Raw genomic sequence first — 24,705 nt, 5'->3', positions numbered from 1 at the left:
CTGGTCTGGTTTTGTCTCTGGACTTTCTTCCCTGATACCTGATGAGGTTGGTTGACCTGTACAAGGTTTTGAGCGTTTGCAGATCCACTGCTGACAACCACCACGGACTTTACCATTGCCTCTGGTCATGAATTCCCTATACTTTACAGTCTTCCTGTACTAACCCCAGACTTCTTCAGTCCACTTGTCCTCTAAAGCAATTCCATGCTTCTTGATTAAGGCACAAAGTACTTACTGAATTTCCTACGTGCTATGTCCAGGCTGGGGACAGCTGAGAGCACCATCTCAGGCTCATGCACATCAACACCAACCTCCCCCAAGGCTGCTCTACAGCTCCTGGGCTACGCTGCACGTGGCAGGAGGTAAAGCCCCAACCTGCATAAACTTGGGCCTTCCCTCCACCTAGTATCTTTGGTTCTTTGGGGCAAGTAAGTGGCCATAGGAATTCTATTGCCATGCTCAGGGTCCCAGGTTGTATCAGAACCTAATCTAATCCCCTTCTGATTTTCTCTATTTTCGTCTACTTCTTTTTTTTTTTTTTTTTTTTTTTTTTTTTGCGATACGTGGGCCTCTCACTGTTGTGGCCCCTCCCGTTGCGGAGCACAGTCTCCGGACGTGCAGGCTCAGCGGCCATGGTTCACGGGCCCAGCCGCTCTGCGGCATGTGGGATCTTCCCGGACCGGGGCACGAACCCGTGTCCCCTGCATCACCAGGCAGACTCTCAACCACTGCGCCACCAGGGAAGCCCTCGTCTACTTCTTTTACTTTATTTCCTTTCACAGTTTGGGAAAGCTTTTGCCATCATATACCACCTCTCTCTACATTATGGCTTTTTGAAAAACTCTGCTCAGATCTCCAGCTTAATTCTTGATACGTAAAGGGAAGTTTTTGGAACCTTATAAATTCTTTATTCTCTTAGTAACACCAGTCTTTCGAGATTATTGACTTGCTATGGACTAAACAAAAGCCTAATTTGTAGCTCAGTTGTTCTTACGGTTTAGGGCCTCTCTGCCCTAATCTGGAAGCAAGGCTTATTACTGATCAACAGGTGGAGAGCCTCAGAATGTTATGATTGACTGGAAATCAAAATATACAGGGAAAACTTCCTGGAATCTACAATATTCCTTTCCAAAAGGTCCAATACCAACACCTTTGGCATCAAGTGTCAGGAAACACATACTCCAGAATGTGAAGCAAGGGGCTAGAAGACAGTTAGCTAAGCAGGTTGCCTGAAGGATAATCAAAGTCTGCAATAATGGGAGACAATCCTGCTGGCCTTGTTGGCTTGCCCATCAGGGTGTTTTTTCTTAGTCAAGCAACATGCATGGAACACCCTTAAAGTATTTTATGTTGATGCTTCTTTAATTTTATGGGCTCCATAAAGTTCAAGTTGGTTTACAGAGTGGCTGCCCATGATTATATTCTTTACCCACAGCCAGGCCCCTGGGCGCTGGGAATTTATTTTCTCCCCCTGCCCTAGAGAAATGGTATGAGCAGGTATAGCCCAGGGGCCTATCTAGGTCCCTGGATACACATTCCAGTAAGTTTGAGTTTAAACATTTTTGTATGATGATTTATGATAATTGCCCAGAAGTGGCAATTATATGGATAGAGGTTCGATAGGGGACCATAAAGAGTCTTCAACAATATCTTTAATTATTTTCACATTTTATTTGTTATTATTAAAGAGCACTAAGCCTCATGCAAATACAGAAGTTCAGAAAGAGCCACAAACGCTATCAAGAATGCAAAAGAACACAAAGACCCCAAAAATGAACCAAAACTGTACCTGACTCTCAGAGTACCCCTCCTCCTTTCTACCTACCCTGACTCTATTCCCATATCAGTTAACAATATTTTCTTAACAGCAAAAAGAATTCTTTTGTCAGACTATCTCCATCTTATCTTAGCAGGTGAATAAATCATCAGGAAATCTCCATCTCAGTAGCCATGTGAGAGAGAAGAAAATCACATGAACTCAAGAGTAGGGAATAAAAATATATGTAAATCTTTCAATCTGTAACACCAAGATTAGACCCTAACACACAGTTTCTTTTTTTCTTCCTCCCTCTCTTCCTCCCTCCCTCACTGACGTTCCCTTTCCTCTCTCCCTTCCTCCTTCCCTTCCTTCAGTTCTTTTTCTTTTTTTTCCTTTCCTTTGTCTATCTTCTTTTTTTGTTCTTCCCTTCTTTGTGTCTTTCCTTCATTCTTTCTATTTATCTTACTTTCCCTCCTTCTTTTGTCATTCAACAAACATTTGAGTGCCTACTGTGTAACAGGCACTATGCTTAACACTAGCTATAAGAGAAAATAAGAGAGAAAGGGCCCTTGCCTTTTCAAGTTTACAATCTAGTAAGTGGGGCTCACTGCATGCTGATAAAGTAAATAAACATATCCTTCACCTTATGGCTCTTTGTATTCCTACATAGAATGATTAGGAAAATCATCAGCGCTAAACAGCTCTAAAGAAGACTACTTCCAGTGCAGGGGCCACTAACTATAAAGTCCTATAGGGCCAAGCAGGTTTGGAAAAAATAATTGAGTGAAGCAGCTCATGTCCAAAAACAGAAAGATGTAGGGTCTGTGGCAAACTGGAAGCACATGGCCCATCTGAATCGGGCAAGTGCTACTCACCTCTCACTGATGTACTGCTACATCTCTGACTTTTTCAAGAGAAAGTACAAATATCCATTGTAGCATAATTATCTCATTTTTAAAACACCATGTCACCCAAGCAGGAAATATCTGAAAGCAAGATGCAACCAGGGAATTAACAGCTTATGGACCCCTCTTCTAATTATTCATTACCCTCAGCTTGTCTTAATAGGGAAGCCATCCTATCAGATGTATGGCAAAAGCCAGCCCAACACAAGTTTCAGTCTTGGCCTTTTAGAACCCAACACTTGTGACTTCCATTAGTCCATATATCTTGTAGATTCTTATAGTAAAAATGAATGACAAGGAAATATTGCCCAAATAGAATTCTATAAAATTATGTTCTTCTTTTAAGTCATCTTTAGATCTAGTAGAGAAGGACAAGTATTGAGAAGTAAGGCCCTGGGTAGTTAGCAGAGTTGATTTCTATGTTTGCATTGGAGTTACTGAAAAGTCTAGAAATTCTTTCTAGCCAGTCTAATGCACATCCTAGCTTGACCATCTGGCCCTCCCTTTCAGCTTGCATATTCGTTTGAGGGTAACGAATACCGAGATGATGACTTCCTCTGCCAAACCAAATGGAGGCTTGTGACCAAGCTTCTTGGTCACATCACAAGAATATATATACAGTATCTTTGACAGGTTATACCTGTGATTATCAAACTGTTCTTCTAGGTCTGTCTTCCAGCTAAATATGCGGGTCACAAAAAAGTTCTGGCTACCCTCTGGAGCAGCATTTTCTAAAATGTGTTCTATGGAATTCTAGACCCAAGATACTCTATAGAAAAAAAGAGGGGGAGGGAACTCCATATTCATATATATTTAGGAAATACAGTAAGATATACTATACACACAGTACACTATAAATATATACACACAAACATATATATGCAATTTTTTTGGAAACTCCTCAAAAAAATTGGCACATCAAAAGGTCTAAGAAGTTATAAATATAAAATCTTGATGAACTTTTGAACTTTAACTCAGTGTTTTTCTTTTTTTTTTTTTTTTTTTTTTTTTTCTTTTTGCTGTATGCGGGCCTCTCACTGTTGTGGCCTCTCCCGTTGCGGAGCACAGGCTCCGGACGTGCAGGCCCAGCGGCCATGGCTCACGGGCCCAGCCGCTCCGCGGCATATGGGATCCTCCCAGACCGGGGCACGAACCGGTATCCCCTGCATCGGCAGGAGGACTCTTAACCACTGCGCCACCAGGGAGGCCCTAACTCAGTGTTTTTCAAATTGATACAACAAGGAAGGCTTTCTTGTGTAATACCCATTCACATATCATCAGAACACACTTTAGACATTGTTAATTGGAACTAACAATATGATTTCCCACAAAGGTGAAGTCATATTTAACAAAAAATAATATACATCTTCATTTATGTCAAAATGCTTTTTGAATGGGTTTATGTTCCTGCATTTTCTTTACTGAATTGATCCAGTTTAAGACATAGTCTAGTGTGGGACCCCAGCAATGTCATCATCAAAGCAATTGATATAGCAATGTACACATTACATAGCATTTTCACAAATAGTTCTTCATTAAACCTTTGGGACAAACCTCTCAGGCAAATATCTCCTGCGCTTTGTTTGTTCATCTCAAAATAGGGAAAACAAATGACCTGCCTAAAGTCATAAGCTGATGTGAGACTGCAATTCTATTGGCTCCTGGTACATAGCTGCTGCAAAACTCTCATTCAACTCTGTAATTCCTGATGGCTCAGAGTTTCAACTGCTCTTCCAAACTTTGGGGCTTGTGGTCATAAGCATTTTCTATGTTGATAATGACAGTAATTAAAGGCGTTGGCTCATGCTTAGAAAAGAGGCAGGCCCATCAGAAATTTGTGATGAGTGTAAATTAGAAAGGCAAAGCAACATAAGTCATTGCAGAACTCCTTCACTCATGTGTAAAGAGCAAAGCTATCCATCAGTTCAAACATTTGTACATGGAAGTTACTGTAACAGACAGGTTAGGACGATGAGTAAGACATATTCCCCCCCTTCAAACAACTGGTTAAGAAAAGCAACCAACAGCTTTAAGACAAGGTGCATGATCATCTCCCAAAGGAGAAATTCAAAGGAGAGAAAAAAATGAGGCAGCCCAAGCAAGGAAGCTGAGAACTGAGAAAAAGCCACTAAATTTCAAACCTGAAGATGTCTGACCAGTGTCCTTAGAGAGAACAGATTGCTGTGGAAGTAGATCACAAAGGGTTAATTCATAAGTGTTTACACCTGAGAACACGCACCTCCAGTCTAACCTAAGTTTAGAATTTATTGTCAGAAATCGCAGAGCTTTGGATAAACCTCATTAGCTACAACACTGCAATGTGTTAAAAAAAAAAAAGTGCTTTCATACCGTCCTTCTTTTCATCCTTGAAGAGAGCAGAAATGCTGTATTTTTCCACAGGCATAAATGAGTTTGCCTCTGCTACGTCTGAGCAGGAACTAAAGGATGCTCTCAAAATGCCTCAGCTTCTCCCTAAGACATACAGGCTTCCAATGGCTGACCACAAACAGCCCAGCTCTGTATGTTAACCAGGCCAGGATGAAGGGAAGTCCCATAACTCCCTAGCTGCAGGTATTCTCTATCCGGCCTGACAGCTGGAAGCATGTACAGCTCTGATGTGCTGGAACCAGGAAGCTCCAAGGGCAGCCTTGAGGGATGCAGGGAAGGCGTGAATCCATTACTCTCTGAACTTGTTCTGTCTTTGAACCTGACTCATTGCTGGCCTTAGATGTCCTCACCAAGGGAAACAGTAATGACAGTGGCAACAGACTATGTTTTCCATATACCACACAAAGCTTAAGTGTCTTGCTATTACATCTGAGTGTATTACTATTCACGTAACCCCCGTAAACTATTCATGGGCTCCTTGGGATGTTCCATCTCCTCCTGTCTAGTCCATTCCTACTCACCCTTTTGAGGTCCTCCTCAAATTAGTATTTTTCTTTTGGGAGGTCATTCTGACTGTTGCAGCCCACAAACAAATTTTCCCAGTTACACACTGCTGTGATTGTTTTCTGAATATTTCAGATAGGACCTCTGCCTTGTCATTAAAATCCAAGTAATTGGATCCAATGATCCAATCCAAATAATGGGACAGCTATGTAACTGAAAGGCTTATGTGCTAAGCACTGTACTAAGTTCTAAGAACTTCCCTATGTGATTGAAATTAGTCTCTCTCTTTTACAGATGAGGAAACTAAAGCTCAGAGGTTCCCAAAGTCATGCAGCACAAAAATTATCAAGTCAGGACTTGATGCTAACTCTGTCGTAAAGACCTTGCTTCGTCCAATTGCCCCACTGACTTTCACATTGGACGTTACAAACTATATGTGCTAAGGCTTTGTGTATCTTAGGCTTAGATATACTATTCCATTTCTCCAAAGGTTAGAGGGTAAAAATACTTTGTCAACCAAGAAAGTAAAATATCACCTGTTGAACCATGAAGGACAAATTGCAGCAAATAAAAACTCTTCAAAAAATAAAGCCATCTAACAAGAATGTCTGATCAATAGTGGCAAGGGTTCTATATGCTAATGAAACCAAGGGCTATATAAAAAATAAGTCTTCCTTTGTTCTATGATACCTCCTCAGTATTGAAGAGTATCAAAGAGACGTAGCATATTCCAGGCACGTCAGCCTTAGTGGTAACAATAAAAACCGGGGCTTGCTGAAACATCTCTACTACTCCTAGAACTTGAAGCCATCCTGACATTTCATTTCTAGTTTCCCTGACCTCTTACTGTCTACTCTTTGCCAGGTACTGTTACGCAAAGGTGATGCTGTGTATTCCTGAGTACACTGTCTAATGGGAGGGATATTTTAGGGAACATTTGCAATAGAGTATGGTGAGTATATCAGACATATAATAAAGAACACTGATGACATAAAGGAAGGAGTAATCAACTCTGCTTAAATGAATCAAAGAAAGCTTTTGCTGAGTTGCTTGAGTTGGGCTTTAAAGAATCAAAGGACCACCAGAAGTTGCCAAGAGTATTCAAGACAGAGGAATAATATTGGAAACATGCCATGGCATGAAAAATCAGAGCATTCCTTTCCTCTACAATATAAGAGGCATGAGAAAGAATGGTGAGGAATGAGGAAAAGAGGTAGGCAGGGCTATGCTGGCTTCCATAAGGCTCCTAGGAAACACTTCTTAATCTGACTAGAAAAAACTCATTAAAGAGCTAAAAAGAGGTTTGCTTGTTACTATAGTATACTTTCCAGAGAGGCCATATATTGAAAAGGCTGATAGAAACACAGATTGTTCAATTAGACATGCTTAGGAGAAAGGCAGGTCTCAGCCATTCTTAGAGCACAGGAACATGTGCGTATTCAGGCCAGAGAGCGTGAAGAGCTGGAAAAGCTGTAGATGCCAACACCCTGGGATACAAACTTGACTCTACGGGGTTAGGAAAAGGAACTGAGCCTCGAGTTTGTAATTTCTGGCTACAGGTCCAACCAAGCAGCTGAACACCATCCATCTCACATTCTTTCATTAATTCAACAAACACTTGTTGAGTTCCTACCACGTGCAAGGCCCTGTTTAAATGCTGGTAATAAAAAAAAATGAACAGAGCAATTTCCAGGCTTCATGGAATATTCATTCTAGTTGAAAGAGACAAAACAATACACAGAGAAACAAGTATATCAGAGGATGATAAATGCTATGAAGAAAAATAAAACAGGTTAAGGAGTCCAGGAAGTATGGGAGTGAGTGGAAGAGGAATACTATTTACGTAGAATCGTCAGAAAAGGCCTAACAGGTGGTGTTTGAACTGAGACCTGAAGGAAGTAAAGGAATGAGCTGTGAAGCTCTCTGGAGGAAGAGCATCATGTTTGGCGTGGTAGGGAATCAGTTAGGACGGCTGTGTAGCCCAAGAGGATTGGTGAAGAGAGCGAGACAGACGGAGAGAGAAGGATAAACATGCAATCAAAGGTAACAGGATAGGGCTTCCCTGGTGGCGCAGTGGTTGAGAATCCGCCTGCCGATTCAGGGGACACGGCTTCGTGCCCCGGTCCGCGAAGATCCCACGTGCCGCGGAGCGGCTGGGCCCGCGAGCCATGGCCGCTGAGCCTGCGCGTCCGGAGCCTGTGCTCCGCAATGGGAGAGGCCACAGCAGTGAGAGGCCCGCATAATGCAAAAAAAAAAAAAAAAAAAAAAGGTAACAGGATAGCAGCAAGTAGGTCCTCAGAGGAAGGGTGACTGTAAACCGGGTCATTTATATATGGCTGTTGTCTGGACATAATTATTAATAGCATATTCTTTCTTTCCCAAAATAGTCCCACTTGGGATAATAAATTATATGGTCACCCTGCTCACAGGTGATTTTAAGAGTGCTGGCTCTGACTCTGAATAAGATGGGAAGCCCTTAGAGGATTTTAAGCAGAGGGATGCCATGATCGAACTTACACTTCAAAAGAATCACTCCAGCTTCAGGGATGAGATGCAAGGGTTAAAGCAAAGAGACCCTGTGGGGAGGCTATTGAAATCAACCAGTCAAGAGAAGAGATGGTGGGCTTCCCTGGTGGCGCAGTCGTTGAGAGTCTGCCTGCCGATGCAGGGGACACAGGTTCGTGCCCCATCCGGGAAGATCCCACATGCCGCGGAGCAGCTGGGCCCTGCGCGTCTGGAGCCTGTGCTCTGCAACGGGAGAGGCCACAGCAGTGAGAGGCCCGCGTACCGCATAAAAAAAAAAAAGAGAGAGAAGAGATGGTGTGAACCAGGGCATAGTGGTAAAGACAGCAAGGAGTAGCAGATTCTGGTTATATTTTGAAGGGTGAACTGTTAGGATTTGCTGAGGGATTGGAAGTAGGGTGTGAAAGAATGAGAGAAGCTCAGCTATGCTCTGCGTGTCTCTATGTGTTCTTGGTCCTTATGTCTGGCCTTTTTGCCTAAGGAAAAAGATAATTGTTGTTTGATTTTTTTGTTGTTAAGTATTTTCAAATTTGTAGAAAAAATTGCAAGGTCAGAAACAAAGAACATCTATAAACCCTTCACCCTTTTCCCCCAAGAATGATTCCAAGGTTTGGGGACTGAGTACTTGGATGTTACTTACCTATTTCTCTTGCAGAAGTAGACAGTCCTTAAGACCTAGGGGAAAGTTTTGCCAAGTTTGAAATCTCACAAAAAGCTAGCAATGCTTTTTGACTCCCTTGTTCCACACCTAAGAATCTACTCTCAATGTAGAATGGTGTAATACAAGTAAAAGCATATGTTTGTAGGAATCCTAACAGTATTATCTAGAAGACAAGAAAATGTAAGTAATGGAAAAGTTAACCCTTAGAGACAGACTTTTATAAATTATGGCATAGTAACAAGATGCAAGAAAGCAGGCCTTCAAAACTAAAATTACATAGAAACATGGACAATTATAAATATGATAGGTTAAAATGGCATACCTACAGAGGAATATGTATACTGATTGCAATACTGTAAAAATATTTATACATAGGACAGCCAATATGAAAAAAAATTATTCACGGTGTTAAGACAGTAGACTAATGAGTTACTGGATTTTTAAAAAATTGTTAATTCTTGTTTTATTCTTTTCAATAACAACAGAAAGAGGAAGTATTTGACTCAGGAAAAGACTTCCTACTTGGATTCAGTAAGCCAGTTTCCTACCTTTTCCTCTTTTTAAAAAAATCTCCTTTCCTCACTATCTCCTGGCCATCTCAATCCACAGAATGAGAATAAAGAAACAGCAAAGGGAAGTGAGGGATAGGACACAAAGGAGAAGAAGCAGGAACCACTGATTTCTCCCTTGAAATGGATCTCACATTCCACCAGGTGCACATTGCCTCCATTCCATTCTGCCACTCCCATCCAGTCAGGACCCTCCACCCCCTGGACTCTGATAAAACCACCTAGGAAGTCTCTTCCTTCTACTCCTGTGACTGCCTGCTCACAATTCTTCCACAGCACGCCAGCCAAAATAATTCTTAAAGCATATATCAGATTACATCACTACTCTTGTTCTAACTGTCCTCTATCTCGGTAGTTCCCCTTTCCAAATCCTTAGCAGGGTCTAGAACAGCAGTTCTCTGGGCATCCCTGAGACCAATTCAGGGGGTTCATGAGTTCAAAAATATTTTGATAATAACACTAAGCCATTATTTGACTTTTTTACACTTGTTTTCTCATGAATGTACCAATTGAATGCAAGATACAAGAATCCAGCTGTCTTTTATTAAGCCAGGTATTAAAGAGATTTGCAATTCCGTACCAGCCTGTAATAGCTCCCTATTTCCTATCACAACAAATTTTGAATATTTGGCATGATCTGACTCACTCTTCTTGTCCAACTATACATTTCTTCCTATTCCTTACACATATGCTTTCCACTATTCGGGTCAGCATCTTCAGTCTCTCTGAAACAGCGATGTTCTTCACCATCTCTACACTCTAGTTCCCACAGTACTCTTTCCCAAGATTTCTTATCACTTGCCCAAAATCCACCCAACCTTCAAAGCCCAACTAATGTCATCTCTTCTACTGGGCCACACAGGATACTCCAAGCATTCCTGTCCCTTTACTCTATGCCATACAACTTGGCACAAGAATTGGAAGTCAGTTTCATCTCAAGCACTAAATCCAACCATTTGTTAGTGTTTGTCTGAAACATGGTGTTGAGAAAGATGCTGACTCTTAAAAGGGAAAGGAATGCCATGATTGATTAGCCGTATCAGCCAGTGGGCCCTGGCAGAGGGAGAAGGACCTACTTAGCATTTACTAATGGGTTCCTGGGCATCGGTTCCATATAATCTCTGCGTGTAGCTAATATAGCCCAATATTCCTATGACCCAGTCTTTCCTTAGTAAAGAAACATGGAGTAACTTGAATCCTGAAGGTAGGAAAAGTTTTGATTAGCTCCTCCAGTCTCCTACTAACTTCAAGTCAGAGCCCAGCAGAACCCTCTGACCTGGCTTCATCCATCCACTTTTCAGCTCTCTCCTCCCGAACAAAGGGAGAAATAGCTGTAGGTAGCAGGTTTTGGGTGTCTCACTTTTCTTTACCCTCAGGGCTGCATTGCAGAAATACTGATTCCAGCTCTCTGGGCAAGTTTATTTGCCCCTTTTATCCCTAACACATTTTTGTCTACTCATTACCAAAATCATCTAAATGGTACATTTCTTAAGACTGGAGTGTGTCTCTCAACATGGCCCCCACCACAACACACTGTGCCCAGGACAGAACTAAGGTCAAAGCAGGTGCTTAGTATGGCTTGAATGAAAAAGAGGGCAAGCAGGCAACTACCTTATGATTTTGAAGCTTAAGGGGCATTTTGTCATGACACAAAGGAAAGCACAATGATTCTGGGGTATTCTGTATCCACAATCAATTTCATTTGCCATGTTTACAACACCCCTCTCCCCACTTTGAATGGAATTCCATCCAGATTTCTAATAGCAACAATCACTTTAGTATAGAGATCTCATCAGAGGGAAAAGCAAGAAAAAATAATATATGTCAAGGGGCAAAATATCAGGCAAAGTTCTACATACCATCAGTGGACAGCTCAGTTAAAGGTGAAGCTTGGTGTCAACCTGATTTTCTTTCTTTTATCAGGAAAATGCAATATTCTGGTTTAACTCCCGTAACCTAGCTTTAGGATGCTGAGCACTCCTTTATCCTCTCTGGATTCCAGCTCGCTCATCTGTTAAATGCAGGGGCTGGAGGGAGAGATGGGTTTAACATTTCTTCCAGCTTTAAAGTTCATGATCCATCATCTAAATTGATGTTTTAAGTATTGAATCTGAAAAATGAAATTATTTTGATTAATATCTAATACAGAACGTGTTCTGTGATAAAGGACCTGCTTGGATTTTAAACATTTGGAGGAAGCATTTGGCTATTTTAGAGCATGTACTTTAATCAGCCTATCTACCTACACTTTTGGAAAACACTTTAGAATTGGAGAAGTGGGGAGACTGGATTTGATCACAATACCAACTGCCACTCAAGGTATTCTTTGCCAGTGCAGAGTGACTTTTTACAACTTTACTGTCTCCTCATTCCAAATGCAATTTCAAAACCAGCAAAGGCAGAGCTGCCGCTGCAGCTGGAGATATTCTTCATCAAATGATACAAACTTAAATGTCCCTTCCTGGTGCTTCATTTGCTCGTGTCATTATCTCTACTTTCTGCCTCTGTCTCCTTCAACTGCTGTAATCAAACCAGCCTGCATGACTGCTTCATTCTCTATCCAAATATTTCTCCACGTAAGATCCTTTCCTGAGAATTCAGGAGTCATGACCTCTCCCTATGGTAACAGGCTGCTTCTCTAAATGAAATAAAACTGGGATCCTACAGCTTTCTCTTTAGCAGGATAAGCCAAACTTATTACACTTTCTTTGTCCTATAGCAGTTTCTTCTGCCTGAAACAACTGTTCCTCCAACTCTTGGCAAAGCTAAATTACTCTTATCCCTACATTTCAACCCACATGTTACTATCTTCATGAGGCCTTTGCTGATCCCCACCCTTCCAACAACTGCCGTTCTCCCATTATCTCCTTATATGCTTCCAAAATAACTTTAGTAATTACTTCATGCTTGAAGTGACTTTTTCAGTCTCTATAACCTGCCCTAGAATATAACTGCATGAGGTCAGGGACTGTGTTTATCTTATTCATCAGCTCATCAGTATCCTGAGAATACGGAACTATTCCAGGAATGTTCTAGAATGAATGGAAGGCAGAAAGGAGAGAAAGAGGTAGGGAATGAGTGGGCCTGGCTCTGTCTTAGAGTGTTACCTTCCCCTTGAGTTCTCTGTCTTTTATCACTGCCACTGCCACTGCCACCACCATGATGCTTCTAGCAATAGAAGGCAGGATGGTATTGTGTGGAAAGACCTAGGTTTAAATTCAAGTTCTGCTATTTACTAACTCTAGGATTTAAGCAAGTTACCTAGCCTGGCTAAACATGATTCTTTGTCTAGAATATTCTTTGCAGGGTTACTGTGAGGACAAAATGAGATCATGTCTAAAAAAGTACATGATGGTTGCTCAATAAATATTAAATATTTTCTATCTCCGCTCTCCCCCAGCCCCCACCCCAAGTGTGCTACAGTTCCTTTAACTCTTTGGCTCAAGTGTGGACAAAAACATCTTCTCTTGGTTCTCCTTAGCACATCTGAGACAGACTGGCACTTTACTAATTGCTAAGGGAAAAACAAAAGGTAATTAAATACAGAGCAGTGGCAATATAAAGCAGCCTGGCTTCCCCAGAACAGGGTTTAGTTTCCATCATAGTTATTTATTTTTCAGACTTAAAGGCCCTATTATATTCCGAATGGGGTCCTAAAGAGAAAGACAATTCTACAGAGCAAACTCTTTTATTCATTCATCTCTTCATTCATTCATTCAGTAAAAATTGGTTGTGTCCTAGTTAGCATGGAATTGGTGCAAACCACCTGGCCTCTGGGCCATACAGCATTGTAGATAGACGGCAAAACCTTAGCTCAGAGAGAGAAAACGAACAGCAGAAACTAATAGCAATACAAGGAAATGAGGGTAAAATTGTGGTCCTCAAGCTAGGAAGGTAGAGTTGCCAGGTTTTAAGGGGGAAAAAATCAGGATACCCGGTTAAATTTTGAAAAATAGCCCTGTCATATTCTTGCAATTTTTTGAAAAAAAAGCTCAAATCAGGATGCTCAGGATGTCCTCACAAAGTCAATATATGATGCAAGTCAAAAAATAGACATGTCTTGTCAATACAGGATGCCTGGAAAACTTGCCCCAAGGGGAAGGGCCCATAATTAAAGGCCAAGGTCTACCCATTAACATGACATTTGAGAGGAGCTTGGATGAAGGGAGGAGCCTTCAGTAACTGGCAGACGTGCTGCATGCAGAGGGACTAGGGACAGATCACGTGGAGGACTGAAGGGGCTCGAGCACAGTGAGGAAGGGTGGTACTAGGTCCCAGACTTTGAGCTGGCAGGGCCAAAACAGAACATCAGCAGGATGGGAAAGAAGGAGAAACCTGCAGGACCAAGAAGGAGCTCAGGGAACAGCTCAGTTACCCACTGAAAAAGGGTGGTACTCAAAGTATTTAGCAGCTGGGAAGCAGGCACCAGAGCAATCAGAAAGGGTGCATCCTGGACTCCCTCTGCCATGCCAGGCATTAACTCTTCAGTTGTTGGACCATAAGGAGGTCCAGGAGGTCCTGGAGAGGGTCTAAGATGGCCAGGGTGCCAGTGGGAGGGGCGTGGCTATTCAGGGGGCTAAGAGCAGAACTATTTACTCCTGGGGAAAAAAAGTATTTCAGTATTTTAACAGCTAGCATAGCTGTTTCACTGTGTCCCACAGAATGGCAGCCCTGCCCCAATCAGTTCTCAGAAGGGGCAACATACCCACGAGGCTAAGGAATAGGCTCTGGCACTTATTCTGAGCCCTGATGGTTGTAGCCTGGTCCTTCTGACTATTAAACATCTGTAGAGGATGGTTGAGCTGACTTTGTGACAGGCATCTGGTATTTTTTGGAGCTAGGGCAGAGGGTGGGATAGAGACCAGACCAAGCACACATTATACCTGTATCACCTATCTCACATCGATCTATCCATTTGGTGAGGATGAACGCAACGTCTCCTGGACTAGAAGCTCCAGGAGGAAAGAGACTAAGATAAGTAAACACTATGATAATATCAGGTAAATTGGGGTAATAACATCAGTGTGGCAGAGTTTAAGCAATTTGAAGGTCATTTGTTTACTCATCATGCATTCATTTTTAGCACCTACCATGTGACACACACTGTGCTTTACCCTAGGATAATAATAATTAAAAGTATTTTTAAAGTATTTTATTTAAATATTAAAATACTAATATACTAAAATACAAAAAAAGTATTTTATTTTTTAAAAATGCAGTTGATATAAAACAGACATACTGATTTTTGAATCCCACTCAAAATATTGACTATATATGTATATATATATATATATATATATATATATATATATATATATACCCATACATATATATATATATATGCTAAAAAATAAACTCTGTTAAAAAAACGAACAAACTTTATTTTACAAGATTCCAAAGGGAGCCATGCTCATCTTCCTTGGGAAGCACTTTGTATTGCCTTGCTTGGCAACAAAAAGAGGAGGCAGTATAACCATCAATCTGAAGTTATAACAAGTATCATCTTTCCTACAGACAGGAAAACAGACAAAATTAATTCCTTTTTGGTCCTGTGATTATTGCAATGTTTACTCTGACTTACTCTCTGTGATAAGAATGAGAACTCCATGGCACAGAATTTAAATACATGAAGGCTTGCTATGTGTTTTTTTCTACTTTGTTCACCATGCTCTAGATTTGTAAATATGTACAATTTTCTGGGCATGGGGGTGTTCCCTGGGAGTTTGACTACCAACACAAGCCACGACATATGTCTTTACCTCAAATTAGAGATAAAACATGTATGGGCAAAAATTTTGACAGCCAAATAAATTAACTTGAAAGAAATTATTTGCTGAGTAGGTATTAAGATTTTTATTCATGGTCTATACATTTAGATATATGCTTTTCTTGGACAGTAATAATGTCTATTTCTTTAACAGATTATATAGTAAAGGGAAACCACATAACTTATTCAAATGAGGGTAATCTGTAGAGTGAAAGGGGAGTTATTAATAATTATGCTAGGACAACAACAACAAAAGCAGATGCTAACTTGCATTTATTGAATGCTTGCATTGTACACGTCTATGCTCTGCACTTGAAATACATGTCTTCATTTAATATTCAAAAACTCTCTGTGAAGGATATTATTAGACCCACTTTACAGATGAGCTGGCTGAGATTTAGATAGTTAAGACTGCTGTTAAGTGGCAGAATCAGGACTTGAACCCAGGTCCATATGACTCTAGAAAACCTCACCTTAAAGAAAAAAGAAAAAAACAAAACACCTTCTAGGAAAGGAGAAAAACTCATAAACAAACAGTAACAGTGCAGGAGATAAGAGCTCTGATAGAGGAAAACACAAGGTACATAGGAACAAAAAGTTGAGCCCCTGGTCCAGACTGGGGATCTTAAGAACAGCTCCTCAACACATCCCAAAGGTGGCATTTGAGCTGGACCTTAATCCCAAATGATTCTCAAATGATTCCAAAATAACTAAGTCAGCAACTATATACACTGACTAATTTCCTTAAATATACCAGAGCCAAAGCATTTAAGAAATGATTACACCATTGGAGAATTTCAACAAATTGCCAACAAGACAGGGTAACAGGAAAAACATAAATCTCGGTGAACAACTCAAAAGTGTAATGGGGTGCCTGGTAAACATCCCAATTATGTATTATCATACATCCTGTCATGGTGATCGATGCTACAGAATATAATTTCACTGAAATACTATCTGTCTTGTCAATAAGAGAAGTTGTAGCTGCCATCTGATGGCTGTGTACTGCCCCAATCCTAAAGGAAAAGGAGTGGATGCTAATTCCTAGGAACGGTAAGAATGGCATAAGGCCCTGAGAAATAAATAGTGAATGAAGGGCTCACCTTAAAGTGCTGCTTTTGGGTTCAGACTGTTTTCCCATTCACCAGCAGTGGATAGCCTTAAAAATAGAGTAAGTGGTAAAAGGGGTTGGTTGCTGTCAATAACTCCCAGGTACGGGGATGGCAGGACAGAGCAGAATGAGCACCAGCCTAGGTCTCCACGACTGCACTTCTCATCCCAGCTCTCCTACTGCATCGCAGTGCGATCTTGGTCAAGTTCCCTAACCTCTCTGGATCTGTTCCACCTCTATAAAAAAGAATTCAGTACCAGGAATTCATCTTCGGACACCCTTTCCATCTCTAAACCATGAGTAACTCACCAGGCCAAATTCAGGGTTAGTATTAGAAGAGCCATTCACCTAAGAAAGAAACTAGAAAACCTTTGGTTCTGTGCCTAAAGATGGTCCACTCAGAGGTATCGTACTCTTTGGAAGACTATGTTTAATGACAAAGGATTAGCTTTCCACGTTTTTCCTCGCAAGACTTACCAAGGCAAAATGACATCTTCTCTGATTTTTGACCTGGTTTCACATCTTTTTCAATATTAAATGAAATTATGTGACTAACATGCTCACCACAAGATATGGCACTTATTAAATGGCTCCTTATAGATATTACTACTTCTGCTTTCCCTAAAGGTTTTGGGTGTCTAATATTCAATTGCCTTGCTGGATTTGTGTTTTCTAAGTAGAGATTTTCTTTTTTTTTTTTTAATGTGATAAAGTTTTTTTTGTTTTTATTATTTTGTTTGTTTTTATTTGGCTGTGCCAGGTCTTAGTTGTGGCACACGGGATCTTTAGTTGTGGCATGCGGGCTCTTAGTTGCAGCATGCGGGATCTAGTTCCCTGACCAGGGATCGAACCCGGGTCCCCTGCATTGGGAGCCTGGAGTCTCAACCACTGTACCACCAGGCAAGTCCCTAAGTAGAGATTTTCTAATCCCTGGTTGATACATGGAAACTGTTCCTCGTCAGACATCTCCACTCCGCTAAAGAGACCAACTGTGTTGCTGACTCTCAGAGGCTTGCCAACATTGTCTCCTATAAGACTCAAATAAATAGCACTCTATTATCCATTCCTGAGTCCCCAGAATTTTGAGAAATAGAACAAGGAGTATATCAGAAGGAATCCCACATGTCCCCCTTATTACTGAAAGAGGCTAAATTGAAACACAACATGGTGTGAAAAACAACACTGGCCTACTAACTCCTGTCCAAAGTTAGGTGGACACCCACTGAGGCAGAGGTTGGGCTCCCCCTAGAAAGGAGGAAGAGCAGTGGAGGAATGTTCTCTGTGGGCAAGTCCATGTCTAAGGAAGGAAGAGCAGAGCCAGGTCAAGCAGACCCAGCATTTCCTTCCAAGTTTACAATCAGGTAAAACCCTCCATCATCCCAAGGGTGGAGCAGTAAAGATTTCCAGAGAGGCTAGGACAGCTCTTAAGGAAAATCCCTCCATATGAAAACTGGGAATGGGAAAAAGGCATTCTCATCCATGAAAGACTGTCCATCCAGAACATCATGGGAGAAATAAATGAAGGAACAAACTAAAAATGAGTCTCAGTTACACTAGGGAGAAAGAGTAGAAGCAGATCCAGGCAACTGAAGCCCTAACCTGACCACACAGAAGCAGTCAAGATGATCAGATATCCATTTCAAAATCTCAAAATTTCTAAATGGGTGCCCTTCACTTCCAAAGAGGAGGGAGGCTCAGGTCCTGACCATTTTGAGGAGCAAGGCTGGGGTTAATTTGCTGTGGCCAGCAAAATGGAGGGAGTTGTATTAAGGGAAACGATGTCCTCTGGGATGATCACTCGGCTGAAAAATTACTTGACCAACACAAGCAGGGTGGCAGCCCCACTGCCCAGAAGGGGGCCAGCTGCTCATTACAATGTGTCTCTCTGGAGAAGTGCTTCCAACAGTATTTCTGAGTTGTTAGTTGATTAGGTTTCAGTTAAATCGATAAAGCCTTTAGAGTTAACTATCTAGAAGATATTGCTCCACAATTATAATGCACAGAAAAGTGTTTATTATCAGCTTTCTCTTGTTTTGGCTTAATTATTTAAGTACTTAAGATTCAGTGGCTGTCTTCCTGCTGCCCCAGAAACAATCTGAGAGGGAAACTGGCAAACATTTCAAAGAAACCAGGTCTATTTCTAATGGGCAAATGAATCAAATGAAAAATGGGCTTTTTCTCAATTATATCCAGGAGGAGCACAATTATTCAATAAATCAATGTGCATTTAGCTTAGGACAGTAAAAGCCACAATGTATTGAGTGCTTACCATGTGTTAGGTTTGAGCTAAGTGCTTTGCCAACACTATCTTATTTAATCTTTATAATTTCCCTGAAAGATAAGCAGTATTATGCCCATTTTCAGATGTGAAAACATGTCAAGTCAGTAAGAGAAAGAGACAGGGTTCAAATTCAGATCTGTTGGTGTTATGGGTTGAATTGTGTCCCCCACCAAAACTCACATATTGAAGTTCTAACCCCCGTACCTCAGAATGTGACCTTATTTGGTAACAGGGTCATTGGAGATATAACTAGTGAAGTTAAGATGAGGCCATACTGGAGTAGGGCGGGTCCCTAATCCCATATGTCTGGTGTCCTCATAAAAAGGGGAGATTTGGACACAGATGCACACAGAAAGAATGATATGTGAAGATGAAAGCAGCGATCAGGGTGATACTCTACAAACCAAGGAACTCCAAAGATTGCCAGCAAAGCACCAGAAGCTAGGGGAGAAATATGGAACAGTATCTTGCTCACAGCCCTTGGAAAGAATCAAATCTGCTGATTTTGGACTTCTAGCCTCCAGAAGGCTAGAATTTAATTATAACAGATTATAAATTATAAATTATAAATTTCTGTTAAGTTGCCTGGTTTGTGGTACTTTGTTATGGCAGCTCTAGCAAACTAATATAGTTGGGTCCCCAAAATCTGTGCCTTTCTGCTGGGTCATGCTAGAGGTCTAGGTGGGCAGAGTTTCTTGCTGTTCTTGAACCAACCCATCTGGTTAGACACCCTGGACCAAGCTTTACTGCAGTTTGGACTGAGATTGTAGAGGTAATCTCTGACAACATGTCTAGTGTGGCTTCTTTCTCACCTTCCCCTGGCTTGACTATGTCTCCACCTGTCTTAGTGTTTCTGAGAAATCAATATTGCCTCACTCTCTGAGTTAGCAGACCATGTGTTATTCACTCATTCACTAAAAAAATACTGAGCTCCTTCTTTGTTCCCACTAGTCTCTCATGGAGTTCACAGTCTAGCAGAGGAGCATGATGTCAAGAAAATTATCACACTATAAATTATGACAGCTATACAAAGAATGCTTGTCTTAGAGACCCCTACCAAAATTGAGACTGATCTCTGTTCCAAGCTTTACTTTGATTCTTTTTAAAAATAAGATAGATATGTCAGAACACCAAGAAACAGAGGCCAAAGAAAACTTAATCGTTTTATTTATTCTGTATTCAAGGCAATGATAAGCAATATTTGGCAATTATCTGCAAATTTTCTCAAATTTAATAAAAACTATAAACCTGTATATCCAAGAAACTCGCTGAAACCCAAGTAGGAAAAACCCAAAGAAAATCACACCAAGGCACATCATAAATAAGCATAAATTCAGCAAGGCAGGCTGAAAATTTATGATAAAAGTCTTTAAAGCAGTCAAAGGGAAACAAGACATGTTACATAGAGAGGATAAATATATAAGACTGCAGAATCCTCATCAGAAACAATGCAAATAAAGAATATGAAGTGCTGAAACAAAACTACCAACAAACTTCCTAACCTAGAATTCTATAACTAGAAAAAATTCCTTCAAAAATTAAGTTGAATTAGGACATTTTTAGTAAATTTAAGATTGACAGAATGTATTGCCAGATAATGTGCATGACAAAGAATTTTAAAGAATGCTCATTAAGCAGAAGAAAAATAATATGTGTTGAAAAAGGTAATACATGAGTAAATATAAAAGACTTTTCTAATTTTTTAAGTGTTTAAAAAATATAATTGACTATTTAGAACAAAGATAACAACAATGTATTGAGGGTAGAATAATGTTGAAGTAAAATAAATAACAATTGAACAAAGGATGAAGGTGGAGGAAAATGAAATGTTACAAGATATATACTTTAATTATGTGTGAAGTGGAATATTATTGAGATAAAGTATGTATTTTAAATTTGAGAACAAACAAACAAATAAATAAAGCAAGCTGACAAGCCAACTGTGGAAATAGAACAAATACTAGAAAATAACTAATTCAAAAGAAGACAGGAAAAATGGAAAAACAAAGAATAAATGAGACAAATAACAATATGATGACCATAAACCCATGATTATCAAAAGTATATTAAACATAAAGATTTTGAGCACTCCAATTAAAAGGCAAAGATTATCAGACCAGATTTTTTTAAAGGCAAGACTCAACTATATGCTGCCCGTATGAAATGAACTTTAAATACAAAGACACAGGAAGGAAAAAGATATATTTGAAAACACTAATCATACAGTTAGAGTGACTATATTAATACCAGGTGAAATAGAGCTCAGGCGAAGGAATGTTACCATGCCTAAAGAGGAACATTTCACAAAATAAAATGGTCAATTCAGCAAGAATATGAAAAAATCCAAAATGTATATGCACCTAATAACAGAGCTTCGAAGTGCACAAAGCAAAAACTTATAGCCTTATAAGCCTTAAGGAAGAAATGGATAAAATTATGGTTGGAAATTTCAACATTCTTCTCTCAGTAATCAATAGAACAAGCAGACAGAAAATGAGAAAGTATACAGAAGAGTCAAACAACACTATCAGGTTAAATTCATCAATACCCTTAGAACATTTCACCCCAAAACAGCAGAATGCTCATTCTTTACAAATGCACACAAATGTTCAACAAAACAATCCATAGGCTGGGATATAACATATATCTCAAAAGGTTTAAAATGATAGAAATTACATAAAGTGTGTTTTCTAAGCACAATGGAATTAAATAATCAATAACCAAAAAGTCATGAAAATTCCTCCAAATATGGAAATTAAACAACATGCTTCCAAATGACCCATCGGTCACAGAAGAAAGCAAGAGAGAAATTAGAAAATATATTTAACTGAATAATGACAACTCAACATGAATTAAGATTTGGGGATGAATCTAAAGCAACACTTACAGGAAAATTTGTAGCTTTAAATGTTTTTGTTTGTTTGTTTTGCTGTGCCATGCAGCATGAGGGATCTTAGTTCGACAACCAGAGATCAAACATGTACCCCCTGCATTGGGAGCACGGAGTCTTAACGACTGGACCACCAGGGAAGTCCCTTAAATGCTTATATTAAGGTAATCCTCTGTGACATTTTTTTAATTGAAGTATAGTTGCTGTATGATATTATATAAGTTTCAGGTGTACAATATAGTGATTCACAAGTTTTAAAGGTTATACTCCACTTATAAAATATTGGCTATATTCCCTGTGTTGTACAATATGTCATTGTAGGTTATTTTATACCTAATAGTTTGTACTTCTTATTCCCCTACCCCTATATTTCCCCTCCCCTCTTCCCTCTCCCCACTGGTAATCACTAATTTGTTCTCTTTATCTGTGAGTCTGCTTCTTTTTTTTATTATATTCACTAGTTTGTTGTATTTTTTAGATCCCACAAATAAGTGATGTCATATAGTATTTGTCTTTCTCTGTCTGATTTATTTCACTTAGTATAATGCCCTCCAAGTTCATCCATGTTTCTACAAATGGCAAAATTTCATTCTTTTTGTGGCTCAGTAGTATTCCATTGTGTGTGTGTGTGAGTGTGTGTGTGTGTATGCCACATCTTTATCCATTCGTCTGTTGATGGACACTTAGGTTGCTTCCATATCTTGGCAATTGTAAATTGCCAACATAGGGGTGCATGTATCTTTTGAATTAGTGTTTTCATCTTTTTCAGATATATACCCTGTGACATTTTAATCCTTAAAAAACAATATGAGGATTTCTGACCTGTACTGTGTTTCTCTTTTGTCAAAGAGTGCTTGCTGAAGCTGAATGTGATGGTGGAGTTTGGGGAGCAGGTTTACATCAGTTCAGTTTGACTGGGTCAAAGTCCATGACAGTTAAAATACTTTGGGTGTCTAATTGTTTGCTTCCCAGCCTAGGATGAAGTCAGTAGTTTTTGCTTCCTTTTCTGTTGTTGGAGAGCAATCTGCTGCAGTAGCTGTGAGCTAACAACATCATCATCATAGTGGAGAAAGAGGAATGTGGCTTCTGCAAAAGCATCAACACCATGTGGTGTGCGGGCTACTGCTACACCCAGGTAGGTACTTTGCTTTGAAGGAAGTGAGAGTGCTGAGGGTCTGGATGAGGCAGGCTTCATTTGTTCCCACTTTGTCAATATTTTGCCTCTTCTGAATAACAGCCACGAGTCCTTTAGTCAACACTGTCTGTGTTGTGATTGAGGTAAATTACCATGATACCATTTAGATGTTTGGGTTTGGATTTAATTTGGGTAAAACAAATTTGGGACAGCTCAGATTGATGTAAATGAGTGCTTCAGTAATGTGCCAACTCTGCATTTTAAAAGAGCATTTTTTCTGCTAGCTTTACCTATTGAGGGATAAACATGGGCATGAGTACACATCTATATTTAATCATGGAATATTGCCAATAGTCTTAAAAAGCCAATTGCAATAATAAAAGGCATACCTCTGCAACAGGGATAGTAATAACATTCATTTTAAAGCCAAATAAAAAATGCAAGCAGCCAATTATAAAATTCATTTTATTGGCCCATCTTTAAAACAATACCAACGAGCAGCCTGAGAGCATTCAATCCCTGTAGATTAGAACTAAAATGAATCATCAAACCCACACCCTTCTTTATGCTGTTAAGAAAATTAAGGAATAGAGGTATTAAAACATTTGTCTATAGTTTCACAGTTTCTTCAAAATAAACCAGTTAAAGGGGAAAGTGTTTCTTTGCCATTTTTCTGTTGTACCTGGCTGTGCAGAAGTTTGATAAACTGAAATTGAAATTGGCTGCTTTTTAATGAAAATACTTTGTTTGACATTAAATGAATTGATCAATAAAACTCAACTTACTGCATTTTGGGTGAGATATAGACCCAGTGGCCAGCTAGGGAAATGAATTAGTCCCAGTCCCCTTTCTCCCTCAAAGCCAAGTATTTTCTCATTGGGCAAGTAGAAGAGTGAAATATATTTGGCCTGATTTAGATGTTCTGATAGTGAAACTGTATCATATACTTTCGGATTAAGAACCCCACAAAGGTACAGAATTTAAGGCAGTGGCAAGGAAGAACCTAAAAGGCAATAGAATATCCAGAATCCAATATGAGATTTCCCAAACACTTTAGGCAAAATATCAATAATTTAGCTTACAGCTCTTATTCCTCTCTTAAATATACACAGAAAAGAGTACTTGGAAATATTTTTCTTTCCAAGTGTTATGTTTTTACCAGTCATTAATATAGCTTAAGATTACGAGGTATTAAAAAAAAACACCTATCCTTAAATTGCTAAGGTCATATCTTCTAAAGATACACTTTATCTTTACATGTTTTTATGCCATACAAATTCAAAGGTTTTATAGAGTTTTAGAAATATTAAATATGTGGGTACTTTCATGGTAGAGAGAAAAGAGACAGTTATATTTTCTATAACACTTCCAGGACAGTTCAGAAAAGTGGTATAAATGTTTCTTTATGAGGTCAAGTTTCCCGTGCTTAAGTATCCTAGAAGCTGATCTTCTGAGAGCAAATATTAGAGCAAGCAGTATTAAATCCCTGTCTCATATTGACTTAGCCAAACAGAAAGTTGCAGAATATTGTAACCTAACTCTCTCTCTCTTAAACCACTCAGGATCTAGTGTACAAGGATCCAGCCAGGCCCAACATCCAGAAAACATGTACCTTCAAGGAGCTGATGTACAAGACGGTCAAAGTGCCTGGCTGTGCTCACCATGCAGACTCCCTGTATACGTACCCAGTAGCCTGTGAATGTCACTGTGGCAAGTGTGACAGCGACAGCACTGACTGCACCGTGCGAGGCCTGGGGCCCAGCTACTGCTCCTTCAGTGAAGTCAAAGAATAAAGAGCAGTGGACACTTTGAGCTGCCCACCCTCGTCCAGAAAGACTAAGACATCCAAGACGTCTGTGTGTACATGTGTCCAGGCTGCAAACCACTGTGGGAGACCCCACTGATCCCTGCTCTCCTGCAGAAGGGAGCTCCAGGAATGGAGATTGCTGGGGCCTGGGGTCTGTCACCACCCAACCCTGTATTCCTAGTTCTGGGCTCTGTCGGTTTCATTCAACTTGAATGCAGGGGCTGTAAGCTGTTTCTCATTTTTAATAGACTTAGAGGTCCTCTAGAGCAACCCTGGCATTTTACAGATGAGAAAACCTAGACTTAGGAGAAGGAAGTCTCAAGATGATGGAGTAGGAGAACTAAATGGAACACAATCTCCTGTAAGATATATGGCAAGAGCAGAGCCAGTATCACTTTAGTGTCA

At 40.0% G+C, this 24,705-nt stretch overlaps 1 pseudogene; it reads left to right on the top strand.

Moving 5' to 3' along the window:
* The first annotated feature begins 252 nt into the window (after nucleotides 1–252).
* LOC132494144 (follitropin subunit beta-like) lies at nucleotides 253–24,286 on the top strand (annotated as a pseudogene).
* Nucleotides 24,287–24,705: the final 419 nt, after the last annotated feature.

This window comes from Mesoplodon densirostris, chromosome 7 (assembly GCF_025265405.1).
Source record: "Mesoplodon densirostris isolate mMesDen1 chromosome 7, mMesDen1 primary haplotype, whole genome shotgun sequence".
Classification (NCBI taxonomy): domain Eukaryota; kingdom Metazoa; phylum Chordata; class Mammalia; order Artiodactyla; family Ziphiidae; genus Mesoplodon; species Mesoplodon densirostris.
This window is presented reverse-complemented; position numbering and strand designations above follow the sequence as displayed.